Source organism: Lipotes vexillifer, unplaced genomic scaffold (genome assembly GCF_000442215.2).
Source record: "Lipotes vexillifer unplaced genomic scaffold, Lipotes_vexillifer_v1.1 scaffold291, whole genome shotgun sequence".
In the NCBI taxonomy this organism is placed as follows: domain Eukaryota; kingdom Metazoa; phylum Chordata; class Mammalia; order Artiodactyla; family Lipotidae; genus Lipotes; species Lipotes vexillifer.
The window spans coordinates 1,412,532-1,423,892 of NW_006794559.1; the positions used below are offsets into that span (position 1 = coordinate 1,412,532).

Here is an 11,361-nt window from a genome sequence, read left to right on the forward strand (position 1 = left end):
AAATTTTAAAATTAAAAAAAGAAAAAAAAAAAAGAGAGAGACTGAAGAAGGGCACAGCCAATGGGAAATAAGCTCCGAAACAAGGTAGAAAGCTGAGTCTATCCCACTGGCTAAGATACGGGGATAATTCCCTTCAGGATGCCTCAACATTGGGGACCACATTTTCTTTCTTTTTTTCAAGTATTAAGTCATTTAGCTTATCTTTATATTTTTATTTTTATACATCTTTATTGGAGTATAATTGCTTTACAATGGTGTGTTAGTTTCCACTTTATAACAAAGTGAATCAGCTATACATATACATATATCCCCATATCCCCTCCCTCTTGTGTCTCCCTCCCACCCTCCCTATCCCACACCTCTAGGTGGTCACAAAGCACTGAGCTGACGTCCCTGTGCTATGCGGCTGCTTCCCACTAGCTATCTATTTTACATTTGGTAGTATATATAAGTCCATGCCACTCTCTCACTTCGGGGGAACCACATTTTCTAAGCTCCTATTGGAGACACATGCTTTCAAGTATTTCAAGAATACTTGAAAATGAGTTCATCCCAGAAAATTCTACAGTTGCTGTATTAGCAGGGACTCTAACCTCTGCACTATTGACACTTGGGGCAGAATAATTCTTTGTTGTGAGAAGAGCTGTCCTGTGCAGTGCAGGATGTTTAGCAGCATCCCTGGCCCTTACCCACTAGATGCCAGCAGCACCACTCTCCTAGGTATGGGGGTCAAAATTGCTCTGGTGGAGAATAACTGCTGTTCTGCAATAGACAGTAGCCCCATTTCAGTCCCAATCCTCCTTAAACTCTGCAGCATTTAACAGGATTGTCTGACCACACCCTCCTTTGGTAAACTCTCCTTTCTCTTGGCTTCAGTGAGGGTTTATTCCCTCCTCTTCACTGCCAACTCTTTCTCAGTCATCCGGAGGGTAGGTAGAGTCCTAGAATCTCCCCCGTTTTTTCTTGATGATTTAATCTGATATCCCCCCTGTTCCTTCAAAGTACCAAACTCCCAAGACCATGGGCAAAATTCAAAGGATATGGCTCCTGATAGAGCATGAGCTTTGGCTGGGTAACCGGAGCAGTGAAATCAGCTAAGTACTCGTGCTGCAAATCAACTTTTTGTCCCTGAACTCGCCTCTGAACTTCATACCCACACTTCTGAATTCTTACTCAGAATTTCCCTCTGGATGTAGCTCTGGTGACTTAAGATGAAAATGTCCAGAGATGACTTCTCTCTCTGCTCTAGAATGTGTTCCCTATATTTGCTGATGGGACCTTCAGCTTTAGTGTCCCTGAAACGTCTTTGTCTTCTCCGCCTAAAGGCACTGGGTCCTGGATCTTGATCTCTGCGTTGAGTCCATTTGTTTGTACTCCTGCAGTGTCTCTGCATCCGTGCCTTCCTCTCCACACCACGCTGGGCGGATCCTCTTCATCCCTCAACTAGATGCCTTTCTCTCCACCGTTTTCTCTCTCTCCATTTTCTACCATCTATCTACATGTTTTCTCAGAGCTTACATTTTTAAAAGAGGAAAACATGAATGAAGTTGATGCTGAAAGTAGCAATTAATTCTAACAAGAATTAATATTCTTGGATATATGAACTGATTGAAGATATTCACACCCATCTTAGTAAGATAGCATTTTCAATACATTTTTCAAATGTTTTAATGAAAAATTTCAAGCATGCAGAAAAGTTGAAGGAATTTTGCAGTAAACGACACATACCCACTGCCTAGATTCTAGAATTATTTTTACTAAGCTTGCCATATGACATATCTATTTGTCCTCCATTCTATCCATCTATCAATCCAGATAAGTTCCAAAGTAACTTGCAGGCATCAGTATATTTTACCCCCAATACTTCAGCATGTTAGAATTCAATATTTGTTGACAGTTATTTTTTTTGTAAGATCAACATGCAATGAAATGCTCAAACCTTAAGTGGACCGTTCTGTGAGTTTCAACAATACATACACCTGGGTAACAAAACCCCCCTCAAGACAGAGTCTTGCCATCACCCAGAAAGTTCCCTGATGCCTTTTCCTAGTCAATCCCTGGAGGCAACCACTCCACCCCAGAGGCAACCACTCCAGAGGCAACCACTATTCTGATGTTCTTCCACCATAGGTTAGTTTTGCCTGTTTTAGAACTTCATATGAATGGAAATCATACAATATGTGCTCTTTTCTGTCTGGATTCTTTTAGATAAAAATAATATTTTCAAGATTCATTCGTGTTGTTTCATGTATAAGTAGTTTGTTCCTTTCTATTGCTAAGTAGGATTCCACTGTGTGAATATACCACAGTTCATTTATGCATTCTCCTATTGACGGAGACCTATGTGTTTCCAGTTTTTGGCAACATTTTCAATAAAACTGTACTTTTCTTTATCATTTATTAAAGTTTGTAATATATTTTTGTTGTTTTACTCAACTGTGGACTAAGAATAATTATAATATCAACTCAATACAAAGGAAATTTTTATCACCTTCAATTTCATAGTCACAGAAAGTTATATTAAATATACATACTTTTTTTTTTGCAAAGTATTATGAAAGGGTGAGCAATAAAAAACTTTAAAGCATAAAAATGTAGGGAATTCCCTGTTGGTCCAGTGGTCATGCTTCCACTGCCAGGGGCCTGGGTTCGATCCCTGGTCGGGGAACTAAGATCCTGCAAGCCGGGTGGTGTGGCCAAAGGAAAAAAGTTATATTAGGATAAACTTCTAAGGAGGAAGTGGAAAACAAATACGAGTTTGAAGGAAAATGAGAAACAATGTGAACTAACCAACCGTTAAAGATGATCTGTGTTTCTTAAATGGATGATGTAAATAATAAATTGCCATGGCATTTAGATTCCACTGGATACATTTGAAAGAGCAATATTTATAATATTCCAGAAATGTCAAATTTATGATGAAAACTATTAGATGTCAAAGTAAAATTATGCAAAGGGGTTCATAGTTTTCCCAAAGTATTTTCCAGAGCTCATTCAAAATACCAACAAGAAAAACAGAAGTCCTCCTTGATGCTTGCTGCTTATTATCCTAAATTGGAGCCTGGGCTCTAACTGATCACTCTCTAGCTGTAACCGTCATCTTTGAATCCCAAGAGGCCTTGAGAATACTACCAATTAGGCAATTTTCATGGATCCGTTTTGGCCTTATTTTATATCTCAGAAAACTGAAACTGAGGTAAGCCTTTGGGCCAAATGCAACCCAGATGGTCAACCAACGTGGTTTCATTCATATGCCCCTCTTTTTTGGTCTGTGGTCAAGCTCTGACCCCAAAGCAGAAGTGAATTCACAGCTTTTCACTGGGAAGATTTGGGGTCTTCCACCATCTTCTTTATCTTTTTCCACTCATGTGGCTGGAATACTCCAAAGGAAATCATAGGTGTCTTTGCATTGGTTATTTCATTTTTCCTCTGAGAAGGCCTCTTTTGGCTGAGTTTGAATAGCCACAGATCCTGTTACAGAAAACAGTGGTTACAGAATTTAATGGGTTCCTCGTGTATTATATTTAGCTATTATATTTAGTCTATAGATATAATATGAAAAGAGCTCACTAATTTATGGAAAATATAGTAAAAGTGGTAGGAATGGCATAAATAAAACCACTGACTGATAACATTTTAATATGAGTAACCTGGAGCCTTTACAGAAATCCAAGGTCATGGGTAGACTCAACCATTCTCTTTTTCCCAGAAAATGTTCACTTTTTTTTTTTGGCCGTGCCATGTGGCATGCAGGATCTTAGTTCCCTGACCAGTGGCCAAACCTGTGCCCCCTGCAGTGGTTAAGAATCCGCCTGCCAATGCAGGGGACACGGGTTCGATCCCCAGTCTGGGAAGATCCCACATGCCGCAGAGCAACTAAGCCCGCGAGCCACAACAACTAAGCCTGCGCTCTAGAGCCTGTGAGCCACGACTACTGAGCCCGCGTGCCTAAAGCCTGTGCTCCACGACAAGAGAAGCCGTCGCGATGAGAAGCCTGCACACCTCAAGGAAGAGTAGCCCCCGCTTGACGCAACCAGAGAAAAGCCTGCGTGCAGCAACAAAGACCAAATGCAGCCAAAAATAAAATTAATTAATTAATTAAAACAAAAAAAAACGGGCTTCCCTGGTGGCGCAGTGGTTGAGAGTCCACCTGCCAATGCAGGGGACACGGGTTCGTGCCCTGGTCTGGGAAGATCCCACATGCCGCGGAGCGGCTGGGCCCGTGAGCCATGGCCACTGAGCCTGCGCATCCTGAGCCTGTGCTCCGCAACGGGAGAGGCCACAACAGTGAGAGGCCCCCATACCGCATAAAAAAAGCACAAAAAAACCAAAAAACCCCTGTGCCCCCTGCATTGCTAGTGTAGAGTCTTAGCCACTGGACCGCGAAGGAAATGTTCACTTTTAATGTGTCAGGACTGCAGAGTGCTAAGGACAGAATGTACCCCCTCCCACAATTTATATGTTGAAATTGAAATCTCCATTGTGATAGTATTAGGAGGTAGGACCTTTGGGAGGTGTTTAGGTCATGAGGGTGGAGTCCTCATTAATGGGATTAGTGCCCTTATAAAAGAGGCCCCAGAGAGCAACCTCAGCCTTTCTGCCATGTGAGGACACAGTGAGAAGATAGCCATCTATAAGCCATGAAGTGAGTTCTTACGAGACTCTGGATCTACTGATGTTTTTGATCATGGACTCCCCAGCCTCCACAACTGTGAAAAATAATTTGTTGTGGAGTCTTTCAAGATGGCAGAGTAGAAGGACCTTGAGCTTACCTCCTCTCAAGAGCACACCAAAATCACAACTAACTGCTGAACAACCACCCGTTAAAAAAGACTGGAACCTACCCAAAAAGATCTTCTACATCTAGAGGAATAAAGAAGAAACCACGGGCTTCCCTGGTGGTGCAGTGGTTAAGAGTCTGCCTGCCGATGCAGGGGACACTGGTTCGTGCCCTGGTCCGGGAAGATCCCATATGCTGCGGAGCAGCTAGGCCCATGAGCCATGACCGCTGAGCCTGCGTGTCCGGAGTCTGTTCTCCGCAACAGGAGAGGCCACAAAGTGAGAGGCCCGCGTACCGCAAAAAAAAAAAAAAGAAGAAACCACAACAAGACGGTAGGAGGGGCACACTCAAGATATAATCATATCCCCTACCACCACCCAACACTTGGCGTTACGGGGCACAGAGCATCCATGGCTGGAGGGAGCTCCTGAAGGGATTGAAGCAGCAACCATGGCTGGAACTCTGTTTAACTTTCCCCTCTCATTGTGTCTGCTGTCATAATCATTTCTACAGACCCCAACTGAGATGTCATAAACAAAAACAATCAGGACCTTAGAAAAGTATCAATGCCTGCAGCAGCCATGCGGCTGACAGGGTCTTCATGCTCCGGCTGGGTTTCAGGCCTGAGCCTCTGAGGTGGAAGAGGCTAGTTCATGACATTGGACCATCACAGACCTCCAGGCCCCACGTAATATCAATCGGCGAGAGCTGTCCCAGAGATCTCCAACTCAACACTAAGAACCACCTCCACTCAATGACCAGCAAGCTCCAGTGCTGGACACCCCATGCCAAACAACTAGCAAGACAGGAACACAACCCCACCCATTAGCAGAGAGGCTGCCTAAAATCATACTAAGTTCACAGACACCCCAAAACACACCACCAGACATGGTCCTGCCCATCAGAAAGACAAGATCCAGCCTCATCTACCAGAACAGAGGCACCAGTCCCCTCCACCAGGAAGCCTACCCAACCCACTGAACCAACCTCACCCACTGGGGGCAGACACCAAAAACAATGGGAAGTACGAACCTGAAGCCTGCGAAAAGAGGACCCAAAAAACAAGTAATTTAAGCAAAATGAGAAGACAGAGAAATATGCAGCAGATGAAGGAGCAAGGTAAAAACCCACCAGACCAAACAAATGAAGAGGAAATAGGCAGTCTACCTGAAAAAGAATTCAGAGTAATGATAGTAAAGATGATCCAAAATCTTGGAAACAGAATGGAGAAAATACAAGAAATGTTTAACAAGGACCTAGAAGAACTAAAGAGCAAACAAACAATGATGAACAACACAATAAATGAAGTTCAAAATTCTCTAGCAGGAATCAATAGCAGAATAACTGAGACAGAAGAACAGTTAAGTGACCTGGAAGATAAAATAGTGGAAATAACTACCGCAGAGCAGAATAAAGAAAAAAGAATGAAAAGAATTGAGGACAGTCTCAGAGACTTCTGGGACAACATTAAACACACCAACATTTGAATTACAGGGGTCCCAGAAGAAGAAGGGAAAAAGAAAGGGACTGAGAAAATATTTGAAGAGATTACAGTTGAAAACTTCCCTAATATGGGAAAGGAAATAGTCAAGTCCAGGAAGCACAGAGATTCCCATACAGGATGAATCCAAGGAGAAACTCACCAAGACACATATTCATCAAAATTTCAAAAATTAAATACAAAGAAAAAATATTAAAAGCAGCAAGGGAAAAGCAATAAATAACATACAAGGGAATCCCCATAAGGTTAACAGCTGATTTTCAGCAGAAACTCTGCAAGCCAGAAGGGAGTGGAAGGACATATTTAAAGTGATGAAAGGGAAAAACCTACAATGAAGATTACTCCACCCAGCAAGGATCTCATTCAGATTCTACAGAGAAATTAAAACCTTTATAGACAAGCAAAAGCTAAGGGAATGCAGCACCTCCAAACCAGCTTTGCAACAAGTGCTAAAAGAAGTTTTCTAGGCAGGAAACACAAAAGAAGGAAAAGACCTACAATAACACACCCCAAACAATTAAGAAAATGGTAATAGGAACATACATATCGATAATTACCTTAAATGTAAATGAATTAAATGCTCTAACCAAAAGACATAGACTGGCTGAATGGATACAAAAACAAGACCTGTACATATGCTGTCTACAAGAGACCCACTTCAGACCTAGGGACACATACAGACTGAAAGGAGGGGATGGAAAAAGATGTTCCATACAAATGGAAATCAAAAGAAAGCTGGAGTAGCAATTCTCATATCAGACAAAATAGACTTTAAAATAAAGACTATTACAAGAGACAAAGAAGGACACTACATAATGATCAAGTGATCAATCCAAGAAGATATAACAATTGTAAATATTTATGTACCCAACAGAGGAGCACCTCAATACATAAGGCAAATGCTAACAGCCATAAAAGGGGAAATTGACAGTACACAGTAATAGTAGGGGACTTTCACACCCCATTTTCACCAATGGACAGATCATCCAAACAGAAAATAAATAAGGAAACACAAGCTTTAAATGACACATTATACCAAATGGACTTAATTGATAGTTATAGGACATTCCATCCAAAAATAACAGAATACACTCTCTTCTCAAGTGCTCATGGAACATTCTCCAGGATAGATCATATCTTGGGTCACAAATCAAGCCTCGGTAAATTTAAGAAAATTGAAATCGTATCAAGTATCTTTTCCGACCACAAGGCCGTAAGACTAGATATCAATTACAGGGAAAAAACTGTAAAAAATACAAACACATGGAGGCTAAACAATACACTACTAAATAACCAAGAGATCACTGAAGAAGTCAAAGAGGAAATCAAAAAATACCTAGAAACAAATGACAATGAAAACACAACAACCCAAAACCTATGCAATGCAGCAAAAGCAGTTCTAAGAGGGAAGTTTATAGCAATACAATCCAACCTCAGGAAACAAATCTCAAATAAACAACCTAAACTTACACCTAAAGCAATTCGAGAAAGAAAAACAAAAGAATGCCCAAAGTTAGCAGAAGGAAAGAAATCATAAAAATCAGATCAGAAATAAATGAAAAAGAAATGAAGGAAACGACAGCAAAGATGAATAAAACTAAAAGCTGGTTCTTTGAGAAGATAAACACAATTGATAAACCATTAGCCAGACTCATCAAGAAAAAAAGGGAGAAGACTCAAATCAATAGAATTAGAAATGAAAAAGGAGAATTGATAAACCATTAGCCAGACTCATCAAGAAGAAAAAAAGGAGAAGACTCAAATCAACAGAGTTAGAAATGAAAAAGGAGACGTAACACTGACACTGCAGAAATACAAAGGGTCATGAGAGATTACCACAAGCAACTATATGCCAATAAAATGGACAACCTGGAAGAAATGGACAAATTCTTAGAAAAGCACAACCTTCCGAGACTGAACCAGGAAGAGATAGAAAATATGAACAGACCAATCACAAGCTCTGAAATTGAAACTGTGATTAAAAATTTTCCAACAAACAAAAGCCCAGGACCAGACGGCTTCACAGGTGAATTCTATCAAATATTTAAAGAAGAGCTAACACCCATCCTTCTCAAACTCTTCCAAAATACAGCAGAGGGAGGAACACTCAAAACTCATTCTACGAGGCCACCATCACCCTGATACCAAAAGCAGACAAAGATGTCACAAAAAAAGCAAACTACAGGCCAATATCACTGATGAACATAGATGCAAAAATCCTCGGCAAAATACTAGCAAACAGAATCCAACAGCACATTAAAAGGATCATACACCATGATCAAGTGGGGTTATCCCAGGAATACAAGGATTCTTCAATATATGCAAATCAATCAATGTGATACACCATATTAACAAATTGAAGGATAAAAACCATATGATCATCTCAATAGATGCAGAAAAATCTTCGACAAAATTCAACACCCATCTATGATAAAAACTGTCCAGAAAGTGGGCATAGAGGGAAGCTACCTCAACATAATAAAGGCCATATATGACAAACCCACAGCCAACATCGTTCTCAATGGTGAACAACTGAAACCATTTCCACTAAGATCAGGAGCAAGACAAGGTTGCCCACTCTCATCAGTATTATTCAACACAGTTTTGGAAGTTTTATCCACAGCAATCAGAGAAGAAAAATAAATAAAAAGGAATCCAGGGCTTCCCTGGTGGCACAGTGGTTGAGAGTCCGCCTGCCGATGCAGGGGACGTGGGTCCGTGCCCCGGTCCGGGAAGATCCCACATGCCGTGCAGCGGCTGGGCCCGTGAGCCATGGCCGCTGACCCTGCGCGTCCGGAGCCTGTGCTCCACAATGGGAGAGGCCACAACAGTGAGAGGCCTGCGTACTGCAAAAAAAAAAAAAAAAAAGCAACACAGGAAAAGCAACAAATCACATACAACGGAGCTCCTATAAGGTTATCAGCTGATTTTTCAGCAGAAACTCTGCAGACCAGAAGGAAGTAGCATGATACATTTAAAATAATAATTGGACAGATTATCTGTCAGGCAAGAGCTGTTGTGATGGTTTATGATGATGCCAATAAAAAGTGGGTGCCAGCTGGTGGTTCAACTGGGTTCAGGAGAGTTCATATATATCATCATACAGGCAGCAACACGTTCAGAGTGTGGGCAGGAAGATTCAGGACCATCAGGTCGTGATAAACGGTGCCGTTCCTACAGGGTTGAAGTACAATCAAGCTATACAGACCTTCCACCAATGGTGGGGCGCTAGACAGGTGTATGGTCCCAACTTTGGCAGCAAAGAAAACGCCAATGTTCGCAAGTGCCATGATGCATGCCTTAGAAGTGTTGAGTTCACAGGAAACAGGGCCGACATTGCCTAGACAAAATTCACAGCTACCTGCCCATGTTCAGAATGGCCCATCACAAGAAGAACTGGAAATTCAAAGAAGGCAACTACGAGAACAGCAACAGCAAAAGGAGCTGGAGTGGGAAAGGCTGGAGAGAGAAAGGATGGAAAGGGAGAGATTGGAGAGGGAGAGGTTAGAAAGGGAAAGCCTGGAGAGGGGGCGACTAGAACAGGAGCAGCTGGAGACAGAGAGAGAAGAGAGGGAGGGGCTGGAGAGACGGGCCTGGGAAAGGCCAGAACGAGAGCCACAAGAGCAGCTAGAAAGGGAGAAGCTGGAAAGAATATCAAATGCTGCTGCCCCTGCCTCTGAGGAGACTTCTCCAAACTCTGCGGGGAGACTCCTCTGCTTCTCAGCCAGGCTTGCAGGCCGCCTCTCAGCCGGCAGAGACTCCAGCCCGACAGTGCATTGTCTTGGGACCACCTGCACCCCCACCCACTCCTCCACTCCCACCAGGTCCTGCCAGGCGTCAGCCGCGCTCCCTCCTCCCCCAGGCCCCCCTCCCCATCTCCACTTCCGTCCTGGTCCTTGGGCCTCCGCCTCCTCCACCACCACTTCCTAATCAAGTATCCCCTCCTCCTCCACCACCTGCCCGTCCCCTCCCTGCATTTGGATTTTTTTCAGGATCCACATCTGAAGACAACTGCCCTTTAACTGGACTTGCAGCTGCAATTGCTGGGGCAAAACTTCGGAAAGTGTCATGAATGGAAGATGCCTCTTTCCCAATTCATTGGTGTGATTTTGGCCTTATCTAAAACAGATACAGCTCATGGAAAGGGACCCCTTCCTTTAAGGGGTAGTGGTTTAATGCAAGAAATGAGTGCCCTGCTGAAAAGGGATCAACAATAGAAACAGAACAAAAAGAGGACACAAATGAAGATTCAGAGCCTGTAACTTCTAAGGCCTCTTCAACAAGTACCTACCTGAACACCTGAACTAACAAGAAAACCTTGGGAAAGAACAAATACAATGAATGGCAGCAAGTCACCTGTTATTTCCAGAACAAAATCTGCACCTTCTTCGCAGCCCAGGGGAACGGAGTCCAGGCGGAAGCAGGACATTCTAGATGAAATGAGGAAAGAATTAACTAAGCTAAAAGATGAGCTCGTTGATGCAATCAGGCAGGAACTGAGCAAATCAAATACTGCATAGAGAAACAAACTAAGGAGAGATAGGACTTTAATCCGGAGAAGGAAAAAAAAAAACCCTACAAAGAACAACTGTTAACAACAACAAACCCCCTACATTTTGTGAGCTGTAAGAAGAAAATGGAGACAAACAGTAGGAAGGAGGGAAAAACCAACGTACTTTGAAAGCCTTCAGACATGACTACTCTGGCGATAAGCTATTTCCCTCCCAGTTTGCTGCTTTTTTCTGACCTTTACAACCGGATGGAAGGGAGTCATACAGGAGTTCCTGTATCAGTTATGCAGAAAATACTAAACCTGTCAGGCAAGATCGCCATGCTTTGAAATATTTTCATGTCAAGAGGGAAAATCGCACATTTTCCACAATCCACACTAAGATAAAGAGGAGAAAGGCTTGAGAAGTTTTTTCAGAGAAGGCTGATGAAGAATTTAGCAAGTTATGCTATTGTATTGTAAATGTTTCTCTCAGGTTTGTCTTCCTATCATATTTGATATTCCATGAATAACTGAGGTCAGCCCTACGCAGGTTAAGATCATAAGATGTGGAACAAATGGAATTGTATG

The 11,361-nt window shown here is 42.4% G+C and overlaps 1 pseudogene; it reads left to right on the forward strand.

The window, feature by feature from the left end:
- The first annotated feature begins 9,284 nt into the window (after positions 1–9,284).
- On the forward strand, positions 9,285–10,801 carry LOC103088418 (protein enabled homolog pseudogene; annotated as a pseudogene).
- The last annotated feature ends 560 nt before the right edge of the window (positions 10,802–11,361 follow it).